The 12,251-nt window shown below is 39.6% G+C and overlaps 2 long non-coding RNA genes across 3 annotated transcripts; both read right to left on the bottom strand.

The window, feature by feature from the left end:
• Positions 1 to 8,161: 8,161 nt before the first annotated feature.
• On the bottom strand, positions 8,162 to 9,418 carry LOC119901385. Its single transcript, XR_005444182.1, has 3 exons — positions 9,142 to 9,418; positions 8,797 to 9,018; positions 8,162 to 8,706 (listed from the first exon to the last, which is right to left on the bottom strand). It is a non-coding gene; the product is annotated as an uncharacterized LOC119901385 (long non-coding RNA).
• Positions 9,419 to 9,545: 127 nt separating this feature from the next.
• Positions 9,546 to 10,645, bottom strand: LOC119901384. Of its 2 annotated transcripts, none has more exons than XR_005444181.1 (3): positions 10,471 to 10,645; positions 10,249 to 10,305; positions 9,546 to 9,866 (listed from the first exon to the last, which is right to left on the bottom strand). It is a non-coding gene; the product is annotated as an uncharacterized LOC119901384 (long non-coding RNA). The 2 variants fall into 2 exon arrangements; XR_005444180.1 differs by having other exon boundaries at positions 9,546 to 9,848; positions 10,471 to 10,644.
• Between the last annotated feature and the right edge of the window lie 1,606 nt (positions 10,646 to 12,251).

Below are 12,251 nucleotides of genomic sequence, written 5' to 3'. Positions count from 1 at the left end.
TTAGTTTAATTTTCATTTCCATGACCCTTCTCTTCCCCTCTTTCAGGTTGAATGACGCATCTAAATTGGCCCACTGTAAGAGCATCCTTGGGCCAGAAACAAAGGTGAGGGTATGTGTAGAAAGACACAGAGAGCCCACTTAATACCCTGCATCTTGAGCCGGGCACACACTTCCTGAATCCATTAGGGCGAATGGGCTTACTGACTCTTAGAGGAAACCTAAATGTAGTACTGACGTGTCCTTACGCTTACTGCCTGCTTGGCCTTGGGCAGACTGCAACTGGAAGTGAATGAAAACTAGAGAAAAACCACTCTAGAGCAGTACAAGCCCCTAGTTACCTAGCCTGGCTCCTGCATGTGTAGTTTGAGATAGCCAGAGGGTGACAGTGCTCAGACACTGTGGAGACACCAGAAATTGCAGCAGTGTCTCACTGGTTCAGTTTATTTATAGATCTACTGCATAATAAATCGCCTTTGCATTGAGATGCTTCACACAAAACAGCTGCAAAATATGTTAATTTAGTTCATTTAAAAGTGTGAATATTCTAATTGGTAACAATTCTGTATATTTTGGTTATTTTAACTAGGGATGGTCTGTAGGTATTAAAAAATGTACTGGGCTTCTGCATATCCACGGTAAACCCTCTAGGTGATTGTGCCTGATTAAACCTTTTCTCAGTACTGTGTGTGTGGGATTCTTATTGGTAAAATGCATTCACATATAATGTGAGGCTGTAATAAAATACATTGTAGCTCAGAAGAAACATATGAGCTACATTAATGTGTAATCAGAAAATATATTTTATCCTGTTTTGTTAAGTCATAATAGTTCGATTATATAGGCCTACTTGAAAGTTAGTGGATATTATGCCTCCTAGATTTTTCCATGTGTTCCAATTTAACTTATTGCTTTTATTTATGTAAAAGTAATAACGGAGTAATTAAAGCTAACCCATCTAAAAGAATTTCATTAGTATGAAAATTAATACAAATTCAAAATTACAAATTCTGGTCCAAGGTTAGTGTAAAATTGAAAGGTCTTATAAAAGGACTAAATTACTTTTTTCAAACACAGTTTTCTACTTTTAGCTGCTTTTCAGTCTTTACTGAAAACCGTTGCCCTATTGACAGTAGGCTCACATTTGATGCACCATAACAGGTAATTGGAGCATGAATAACGGCGATAAGAATATAAAATGGCTTCACCTACCATCTGCAGATTGCCACAGACATCCCAGAAGGTATGTTTTTGCCTGTGTGTCTGAAGTTATCAACAGGTATTGTTTTAATGAGGAATGAGCCGCTGCGGCACTATGGGAACGGAGATCTTGAAAATGTTTGAGGTGAAAAGTGACTTGGACTTTATAAAAATTTAAGTAAAGAATCCTTGGTGAAAAATGAAGTGAAAATGAAAGTCATCCATTACAATACTAAGATGATAATGAATGTCTGGTTCATTTAAAGCAAACTTCTGACTTAATAATGACTAAGAAGATTTAGCTGTGAATTAGATCCAAACTGGAGCCTGGACTTCCTCCCTTGCCACAATTTTCAAATCAAACCCCTTCTTCAAGCATCTGCTGATTCATAAGCCAAGAATCCATTAGTTAAGGGCAAGTTCAGTCCTATCTAAAAATACCATTGCAGCTAGTGTAATGAGACTGAGTCAGAGCCAGCATTCTCAACCAGAGGCAAATTACATTCAACTCTTTGGTCAGAACAGACAGAAGCAAACACTCTGTCGTGGCTAATTGTAATCATCTCAATTAATTGCCAGTATACAAGACGCCTCTCATTGGTGGGATGAGTGATTATGTCGTAAGTGGGTCTGCCCTGTGGTGCACCAGGCATCCAATCTTTCCCCATCTAATTATATGGGGAGTTATCGTGTCCCTAATGACTTTGCATGTTGCCTACTCCTTAAGAAGCTCAAGATAAAGGCGAGGACAAAATGATGTAAAGCGCATTATCGTTGGCAATGGACTCCTGGCGGCATTACTTTAAATAGAGCTTGATTCCCTCTTTGTAGCCTGGCTCTTTTGTGAGATATGAGAAAAGCACTAATGAGTGCCCACACTCTTGATTTGGAATATGCCCAGTGTAATTTCTGCACAGGAGGGAAAAGGCAGCTTAACAGATGGGGGAGGGGATTCCCATTTTCTACAATGAACAAAATTATAAACGCAACACTTTAGTTTTTGCCCCATTCATCATGAGCTGAACTCAGAGATCTAAGACTTTCTCTATGTACACAAAGGGCCTATTTCTCTAAAATATTGTTCACAAATCTGTCAGTCTGTGTTTGTGAGCACTTCTCCTTTGCCGAGATAATCCATCCACCTCACAGGTGTGGCATATTAAGACATGCTGATCAGACAGCATGGGTATTGCACAGATGTGGCTTAGGCGGGCCACAATTAAAGGCAACTCGAAAATGTGCAGTTTCACTGTATTGGAGGGGTCCAGGGGGGTGGTTACATGTGGTCTGCGGATGTGAGGCCGGTTGGATGCACTGCCAAATTCTTTGAAACGCCTTTGGAGACTTAAGGTAGAGAAATGAACATTCAATTCACAGGCAACAGCTCTGATGGACATTCCTGCTGTCAGCTTGCCAATTGCACGCTCCCTCAAAACTTGTGAAACCTGTAGCATTGTGCTGTGTGATTGAACTGCACATGTTCGAGTGGCCAGCTCATGATGAATGGGAGCAAAAACAAAAGTGTTGCATTTATAATTTTGTTCAGTGTTGTTGATTAGAGTGAGTGGAATTTGTGTATGAATGCGGACATACTGAGTTTGTTAAACACAAGCTGAAGTGGAGGTTTGTGGTAAAATAATATTTTATTGAGCTAGAGAAATAATGCGAATGACTCACAACATAAAGGATGTGTGAAATGTTAAATTTCAAAAGGAGAGTGTTTTATGGGTTACTTTTAAAGGTAGGGTAGGTAAGTTTGAAAAACTAACAAGAAACTGCTGGATTTTGAAAGTGTCCAACAGAGAAACTCCCTTCTGGTCTCCTTCCAAAGCCACGCCCCCAAAACATGTGAACGCGCGTTGCCGACACCGCAGGAGGACGAGCACAGTCTAACGAGCAGAGAGGAGCGCAGAGCATTGGCTGGCATCAGGGGTATGAAAACATCTAACTTTATCATTATGAAAATAAACAACTAACGGCTGTTAGTACTCACTATCAAGCTAGCTGTTAGCAACCGATAGCTGTGCTAACAGCTGCGCTAACAATGGGAAAAGCTAAAAACAGGCAGATACACATTTTCCCGTTTCCATCAGTTACACTACATGAACGTGAATTTTGTGTTAGACTCATAACATGTACGTTGTTTTGCATGTTAGAGCTTCCGCGGTGACAGCATTATTGTCTGTGATGAGGACTGCACTCCAGAGCCAAGCACAGACCAGGACAGGACCGGGGTCGAGGCGAAGCAGAGGAGGGAGGGCTGCCGGGGTCCAAGGAAGAAGAGGCAGGACGGGGAGGACGAGGTGCAAGCCGAGCAGCACATACCTGCGTCGAGCTTCACACTCCAACAACGGCATATGAACAGATATATATATGTACATATATATTTTAATATTAGTCTATTATCTCCCAGTGTACTTGTCTCAAAGTTTCTCTGGTGTTTCCCCTTAAGCCCTTTGGGTGTCAAAAATAAAGTGCTATATTAATGTAATCCATCACTATTGTTATTACTTTTTTATTATTGTTTACTGATTTACTGATTACAACAACGAACTACAGCTCTGCTTCAGCCATCGGCTCATCTGTGTCATGTACATTGACCTGGTGTGTAATGTGGACACAGAAGTCCTGACAGAGAACAACAAACCCTTGTTCAATAAAAATATCTGATCATGTTGAGGAATGTTCTTTCCAATTACACCGATCTTTCCAATTTGGGGTTCTAACAACTATATATTCCTTTACAGGCCAGAATCTGAGGACTGTGGACAACAGACTACTGTGTTTCCATGCACCACACATGGCTGACCTTCCAGAGCCAGGACAGAGTAACAGACAGTTCAGTCAGGCAGCATACACAGAGTTAGTAGTGTGGCAATATGGAGCACTTGGCCACAGAGTTGTGATATTGAGTTGCTGTTTCTGGAAGATATGCTATAACTGTTATCCTGATCCACTGGGACAATACAAAGGTTTAATCCTAGCAGGGTGTAAGATGTAATGTCACTAACTGCTACACAAATAATTCCCTCCACTGTGTGGATGAATACCTGTACATTGTTTTTGTTTTATGCCCAGGAGGGTAGAGAAAAGTACAAAGGATATTTTCCGTGTTCTGGATAATATTTTCATTATTTTTTAAATAAAACATTGAAAATGATAAATGCCTTTTCTTTACACTTGCAGCATAAACAGTCAAGCAACTACATTTCTGTCTTATGTCTGAAATAATGACATCCAAATGTGGTATATCACTTTATTATTATATACTACTAAAACTACAACCTATATCACAAATAGATATTTTTTAAACATCAATAAGTATATACAGGAAGAAAGACAAGGTGTGTCTAGATGTATCTTGACTGATTATGAAGACAGTTCAGACTTTTCATGTAGCATCATATCGTATCACTGCTGTGGAGATGATTTAATATATCACAATCATCTCTCTGATATGATTACCACATTTCAAAACCAACCATATTACTTTTTGATTTATATTTTGCTGTATCTAGTCAGACAGTTGGGGCAGGGACACCTGACTGAACCCCATGTTGACGGGGATCATCAGGTCTCCTGGTTCTGCTTCTACGCATCTCCTCAGTAGTAGACAACTGTCGGAGGAGGAGGATGGCATTCTGGAAGTCTGCAATGTAACTGTAGTCCTTCTCCACCTTCAATGAGTACAAGCTCCAGTTCCTGAACTATTTGTTATACACCTTGCTGTACCTGATAATACAGAAATGAGGATCACCTGACATTGTTCTCTTATAGAGTAGTTAGCATTTCCACATAAAATGCAATCAATAACAATAAATCAGCACCATCTATCTGTATTCCTCATACTGTTTAATATTCTTTGACTCATCACTTGTAAATGTATTGAGTAAAATGTACAGGAGTAATAAAAATGCAACATACTGAACTTTGTCATCAGCTTTTCTCCTGGCTGGACTATGGATACAGTGGTTGTAATCCAGGCCAGCCAGCATGGTCCCATCATCGTATACTAGTGAGAAGCACAGGGTTATGGAAGACTCCAAATCTGCAGGGGACCTTCAGGTGAAGGATTTTTTACTTCTGGTAAAATAAGTAATGGCATAACAGCACCAATTACAGTAAAAAGTTTTCACACAGTAGGTTTAGCTACAATGTCAAACTATATTATAGGTAGCTTTATATACCAGAAACACACAATACTTGGGGACCTTTAGCCATCATTGTTTATGTACACTAACATTGAAATGTCTCTAATAACTACAAACACACAGCTACATCACCACATTTGTAAAGAGTAACATACAGTCAAATAATGCCTGCAGACACAAGATAATCACACAAACAGATTAGATACAAGGTAAAGATAATAGTATAACAATAAACCTAGATGGTAAATAACTAAACTGGCTCAGTCTACACCTACATTGTCTTACCTAATGTTAGCGTCGAAAAACACAGCTTGCGCTGCTGTTTTCCAGCTCACCTACAGCTAGATAGAATTCATTGTCTCTACTCTGGCTCCATGACTGGTCTGCACTCATAGCAACCGTTAGCTGTTCGCTAAGTAGGTAGCTACGTTTGCTAGTGATGAAAGAAACTATTACCATAAAAATGATAAAAGTCAGATAACCTGTCCAGCAGAAATAAAGCCACCACGGTGTAACTTTTCAGCCCCTTGGTGTTCCTCAGTTGTCACTATCGTTGAAAAGCCATGCAGATATCACCCACCGGTCTGACCGTTTCGCTCCTCAGGTCTGACCGGGTGCGCGCATGTGGGCAGCTCCTGTAGCAGCAGGGCTGGTAGCCATGGCTGCGAGGGAGAGTGACAGTCACCCAGCCAATCTTTGCATTTGGTCCGAATGGAACGAGTGATTGTGTTTACTGCAGCCATGAGAGGACTACAGACAGCCGATTTTTATACTGTCTTTTTCAGAGCACCTGACTTTTTAATATGTATTAGTGTATAAAGACAGTTTAAACAAATATGACAGAAAGTGTTTTAGAAGCAACTTGCCTACCCTGCCTTTAAGTCATCCTAAAATTAAAATCAGAAATGTCTATAATGAAAAAGTGACCACAGCATTTTATCCAGTGCCTTATAAATAAGTGTAGTTGCTTGTGGGCAGCCAAACAGAACTTCCTGTGATCTTCAAAATCCTGGCTTCTGCACAATCGCAGGAAAGCTAGTCACCTGCCTTTATTTCTTCGCATGTAAACCTATGATTATATGTGTTCAGGGAAGGCTTACACTTCCTTAACTTTGATTTTGACATGTCATTCACATACTGTATCTAAAACGATGTTATTCCCCTGGAAGCAGTTCAAAGCTCCCTAAAAAAAGTTCAAAGTTTTCTTTTCTGCAAAGTGTGAATAACCCACAGAGTATAAAATGTCTGGGACTCCTCACTAGTCCAAAGAACGAACAGTAAACAACAAAAAAGCAAAGTTAAAAACATTCATAAGATGGAGATTGATCTATAACTATAAGGATCTCACATACACCAAAGTGTTGTTTTCTTGAGATGTTTTTTTTCTTCCTGAAGAGAAGATGTCTCTGTCCACAAAGTTTCGACCTTCATCAGTGGGCATGTATCAAGTGTTGTGGGCGATGCAAACTGTACAACATTACACTGTAGAGATACTGCTTTTGTGTGCCACATGACAAAAGCAGATCTGAAGACACAATAACTGGATTCATGCATGATTCATCTTCCTTTTTTATTGTCAGCTTCACAGGCATTTAAAACAATTAGTGCTCTACTGCTGCCCTTTCAACACATCTTGAGATACACACACACACACACCTACACACAATTCACATTGAAGTGACGCATCTTAAGCAATAAAGTGACCAATTTGACACCCTCATCTTCAACGTCTGCCACTGGGGGATAAAAGACAGTGTTGTCAACATTACTGCAGACTGTAGCTAAGAGTCACCCAGCATAGATGAAGCCTGGGTCTCAGTGGACTTACCATGAAAGTAGAGGTTTTATCTATAGTGTAAGGATGGAGGGCTTCCTTAAATACATGAACAGAGGTAGGCTGCAAGTCAGAGAAAATAGTGAGCGGATGTTTGCTGGTTTGAATCCCTGACTTGTTTGAAATGGGTTTTCAGGAAATGTGAATTAGAGATAATATCAGAAAAAGGCATACAAATAATCATGCAAAAATAAAGTTGGATTAATTCATGAACTTGTAGAAACAACTGATGTTGAAACTGTTGAATCAAATGGAAATATCTCTTACTAGATTGACAGAATTGAGGGGGAAAAAAGAAATTGATTACAAGTATGCGACATTTATGCAGTATCAAGTTTTGCTATCCTTACATGGCCTTTCCCCTCTTACCTCAGTGCCCCCTACATTCAATTTGATGCCTCCTGAATTGTTAAACAGCCAGTGGAATATTTAGAGCTGCTATACTGCTGATCTGCCGAGGGCGCTGTGAAACACTAAATACCAAAAAAGCGAAGTCCTAATGATTCATTTAGGACAGTATTGATTTAGTGTGCATTAAATTACAATTAAAGCCCTGGCTTTAGCATTTCCACAGGACTCTTTTCCTCATTTAATGACACTATAGGCCAGCCCAAAATAAGTTCCTGTTGCTCTTTAAACAACTAAAATTTAAAGATAACTTCACAACAACAATGGATATACTGTAAGACAATGCACCTTTTCCAGCCAATTCATCGCTTCATAGTTTTTGCACAATTAATTAAAAACCCAATTTGTCCATTTGTCTTTCCTACTGTTGCTTTCCTTTTCTCACTCACAGCAAACATCTTCTATGGAACATCCAAAGTGACAGAACTGAATGAAAGAATAAATAAATAAATGGGAAATAAATGCAAGAAAGAATGAATGAATAAAAGAATAAATAAATAAATGGGGAAATATATCAAAGAAAGAATGAATGAATAAAAGAATAAATACATACATTTGCTTTTGCCTTTCCCCAAGGAGACCTATTGTCATTGCTTTTCCCTTAGAGACCTATTGTCATTGCTTTTCCCTTCCTCTTCCTTAACTGTCAATCACTGTGTTGTGGCCCACCCACTAAGTCCAACTAATCACTCACAGAAGTATTTCTCTGCATGATCAGAGATGTATAAAGGTTTGATACACACTCCATACCAGTTGGTGGCGGTAACGCACCAATTAGTTGTTTGCCAACTGACAATAAAAGCACAAGGAAGAAGAAGGAAGAAGAAGCTAATGTTAGACAGAACCAGCACATGTCAATGTGATCTAAATGCAGAAGTCCATTTACCGGAGATAACTGTAAGAGAGAGAGGGAGAGGAAGAGGGCGGAGAGGCAGAGGTGTTGGAGGTGCAGTCAGGGCAAGGAGAGGCAGAGGACCTACCTAGAGTGATGGTTTCACAACATTAGCCAGTTATTACACTTACTGCTGCTATTTTTTTGGCAAGGTTCTTCACACCATGCCATATGTCCAGACTGTGATGAATTCCAAGGGCCTTGTATTTGCCTTTGTCTGGGTCTATGAAGCGGTAAATAATGTCATGTTCCTATAATATTTATATTGCTGTTATACACATGCACCCATACAATATATCACATGAATACTTACTCATAAGGGCACCAATCTGGGCATGAGCATCAGTGCAGATCTCCACTAGCTTTATTTCTGATGTAAGCTTGTCCAGTCTGGATGAAACCCTCCTTCTCCATGACGACAGAGTTCCATGATGTTTGCCACTTGTCTATGGTGGCAACATGAATGATCTCCTTGGTGTCATTCTCCATGGTGGTGTAGCTGCAGTATTGTGCACAGTGACCAGGAGAGTCATTTCTGCCATCCGTTGAAATTTTTTAAAATATAATTCAACAGAAAAACAGTTATTAGTTGTTTCCATACTGTCATTGCTTAGTGTATTCAATAGCTATGTTACATAATACAGTATCAACTACACACCTAGGACAACATCATCTTTCCCTTGAAGGCCACAAAGGACCTCTGTCCTTCTCTCTTCCCAGAAGTCCTTTATTGTATTGACGCAGTAAGTGTCCTGAATGGAGAAGAAAGTGTTCCTGTTCACCATCCCTGTGTTCATGAATTTGAACAAGAGGGCAACCTTTGCGTAGTTGTTGCCAGACTACAAAATGTTGGTGGACAAGAGAAAATCTCCAGCTTGCATCCCAAACTTCATCACAGGCTGGGAATTCCACCTCCACAAGCTGTGTTCATTAGGACAGATCTAAAAGTCACAGAGAAGAAACATTTGCTTTTGTCATGTACAGCACTGGCTTTTGGTAAACCTTTCATTTTATACTAATTTAAAGTTGTGATATTCTGTGATTGTCTGGACTTGCCCATTCGATAGTAGCTGCTGTGCCCTTGGTGGTGATGTTGATCTCAAAGGGTGCAACAGAGTTGCACGGCGCACCAGTCCTCAGAAGGCCAGTGCATTTATCCACAGGCAGGATCAGAAATGTAGCCAGTTGTCTTAAGCAGTTCTTGTACACTATGGAGGCTCTGACACCTATGATGTCATCTTCACAAAGAACATTCTGTGGTTCTGGGAATACAGGGTCATGATCACAGGGAGAAGGCTCATCAGGAGCGTCTGCAGGCAAGGAAGTCCATCGATAGAGTGTGCTTTCTTCAGTGCTCCACCCATTCTATTGAGGCACAAAAATCTGTAGTAAACAAACACCACATAACAATTGCAAATTGAGACTGACAAATACCACACCGTATAGAAATCGGTGGAAGATCCTCTTCATCAGAGCTGAACCATTCTGTCCATCATCTCTTTCAAGGGAGTAAGATGAAGCTTTATCTGCCCAATCAATTCTTTACATAATGACAACTTTCAGATAAAAACAAGTTCTCAAATAATATCACTGAAAAATAATACATGTAATCAGGAAGTACTACTTACACACTGTTCATTTTCCTCCAAATCCTCCTCAACAATGCTCAAGTCATGTAAGCTGCAAAAAACATATTACAAATATATATTATGAACATTTGGAGAAAAGCAATACAGGGCTAAAAGTTATGATGTGTACATGTTACCTTTGTTCAAGGCCCTGAATTTCTGTGGCTTCTGGAATGACATCAAGATGCTCATCTCTGTAAAGAATAACCAGAGCAAGTTGTGTAAATCCCACATATTCTCATTCAACAGTAGATATAGACCAAAAATAAAATAACACACTATTGCACACTAATCATAAAGTTCATGTTTCTAATCAAAGCTATTAGGACAAAATTAATATATTGTTATGCATGACTTACCGGTCTGTTCCACTAGAAGCACCAATGCTAGACAATGCTGGAGCTGGGACTTGCAAAGGTTTTCTCTTCAAGGGAGTCGATGTTGCAGGACCTGTCTCGTAGCTGGAGAAACAGCAGCAGCCTCAATAAATGAAGTGCTACATGACTGTAATACATTACTGTACTGTAATCCACAATGTGTTACATATTCGTAGGGTTTGCTCATCTTGCCTAATAAATTGAACATCCCAAAAACTATCACATCTAGTGCAAGTATGATCACCGACAGACAACATGGAAAACGTAAGCCAAGAGTGTGTAAAAATGTCCCTGTTTCTGTACCACAGTCCATTATTAAACACATCATGGGTAAGTTTACAAAGCCATAGTCAGGTGAGGATCAAGGGTGCTCTACAATATAATATAACACAAATAAGTGCTGAGTTCCATAATTTGAGCTTGTGGTAACCTTTGTATGCACCCTAGAAGCAATACAAACAAATACGTTGTTTCTAATGTAAATTCTGACAATAAGCATAATTAGTCACTTGATAATCACACAGTGTTGTTATCGTAATGCTGTTAGCAGTAAAAATAAATGTTTTTCCCCAGGGCAGTAAACATTTAGCTTGCTAATCTGAGCCACCATGCTCCATGCATCCATGTTACGTTTTTTTAGCTAATTGTAATCATCAGCTGATTGTCTCACAAACACAAAAGACACATTTCTGTTCACTAAATGAAGCCAAAGCGCTGGAGAACAACCTTCGAAATAACAATCCAGCTAACGTTACATATATTTCTTCTAACAGGGTAGTAAAAGTTTAGCTGGCTAATATGAGATGTTATGCTGTAGGCTAACTTGCTGTTTTGCGGTCAATAATACTAATCAGCTGATTGTCTCACAAACGTAACCAGTACATTTATCCCCACATAGTGAAGCCATAACACAGCGAGGGAGAAGAACCACATGAAACTATACAGCTACATATTTTACACCACTGACAAGGGAAAAGTCACTTCTCACGGTGTCTATGGCTAGCTTCTAGCTAATGCTAACATTATCAAACAACAGTTTTCAGTTGGAATACCTTACCTGTCCATCAACTTCGGTGTCGCTTTGAAAACATTTTTCCCCTCATTAGACCCTTCTTCCATCTGGGAAAAGCCATACCAATGTTTAACCGTGATTTCTGCCTGCGTCGCTCCCGTTATAAGTCTGGCTTCATCATGCTTTCGCTTCTTCGAAGCAGATTCACCCTCCGTCGGCTCTTGTGCTAAATAATAGCTGTGGTCCTCCATTTGTCCAAAATTCCACTACTAATAAAGAGAGCTTCTACTACTACCTAGTAGTTAGAAACGTACAACTTCTTCTTGCTCTTGCTCCTACTGCTTCTGCTGCTACTTCTTCTGTTGCTTCTCTTTCAAGGTAGTGACGAAAGTGCTGTTTGTTCACTGTAGTCTACAGTAGAAACATGATGACACAATATGTCGACCTCCACAGCAGGGGGTGCCTCCTGTATGTAGATATAAATAGCTCATTCTAAGGTAATAAAAACATAAGGGTTCATTATGCAAGGTCTTTATACACCACTGAAAACATAGTTATGGATATTATATTGCATTTCTGTCAATAGATCCTCAGATATATTATACACTGAACCTTTAACTAGTAACTATAGGCTATTTATGTTATATTAAGTTGTTGCAGTTAAACTGCCATCCTTTTAATCAACACCTAAAACACTGCTGAGGGTGCAACTGTGTGTACACGTTGTCACAGTTAGCCATGGTTTTCGTTC

The sequence above is a fragment of the Micropterus salmoides genome, unplaced genomic scaffold (genome assembly GCF_014851395.1).
Source record: "Micropterus salmoides isolate LMB-PRFRI ecotype aquatic unplaced genomic scaffold, ASM1485139v1 Ms_hic_scaffold_13, whole genome shotgun sequence".
Lineage (NCBI taxonomy): Eukaryota > Metazoa > Chordata > Actinopteri > Centrarchiformes > Centrarchidae > Micropterus > Micropterus salmoides.
The sequence above is the reverse complement of the archived record's forward strand: the minus strand, read 5'-3'. Positions and strand labels throughout refer to the sequence as shown.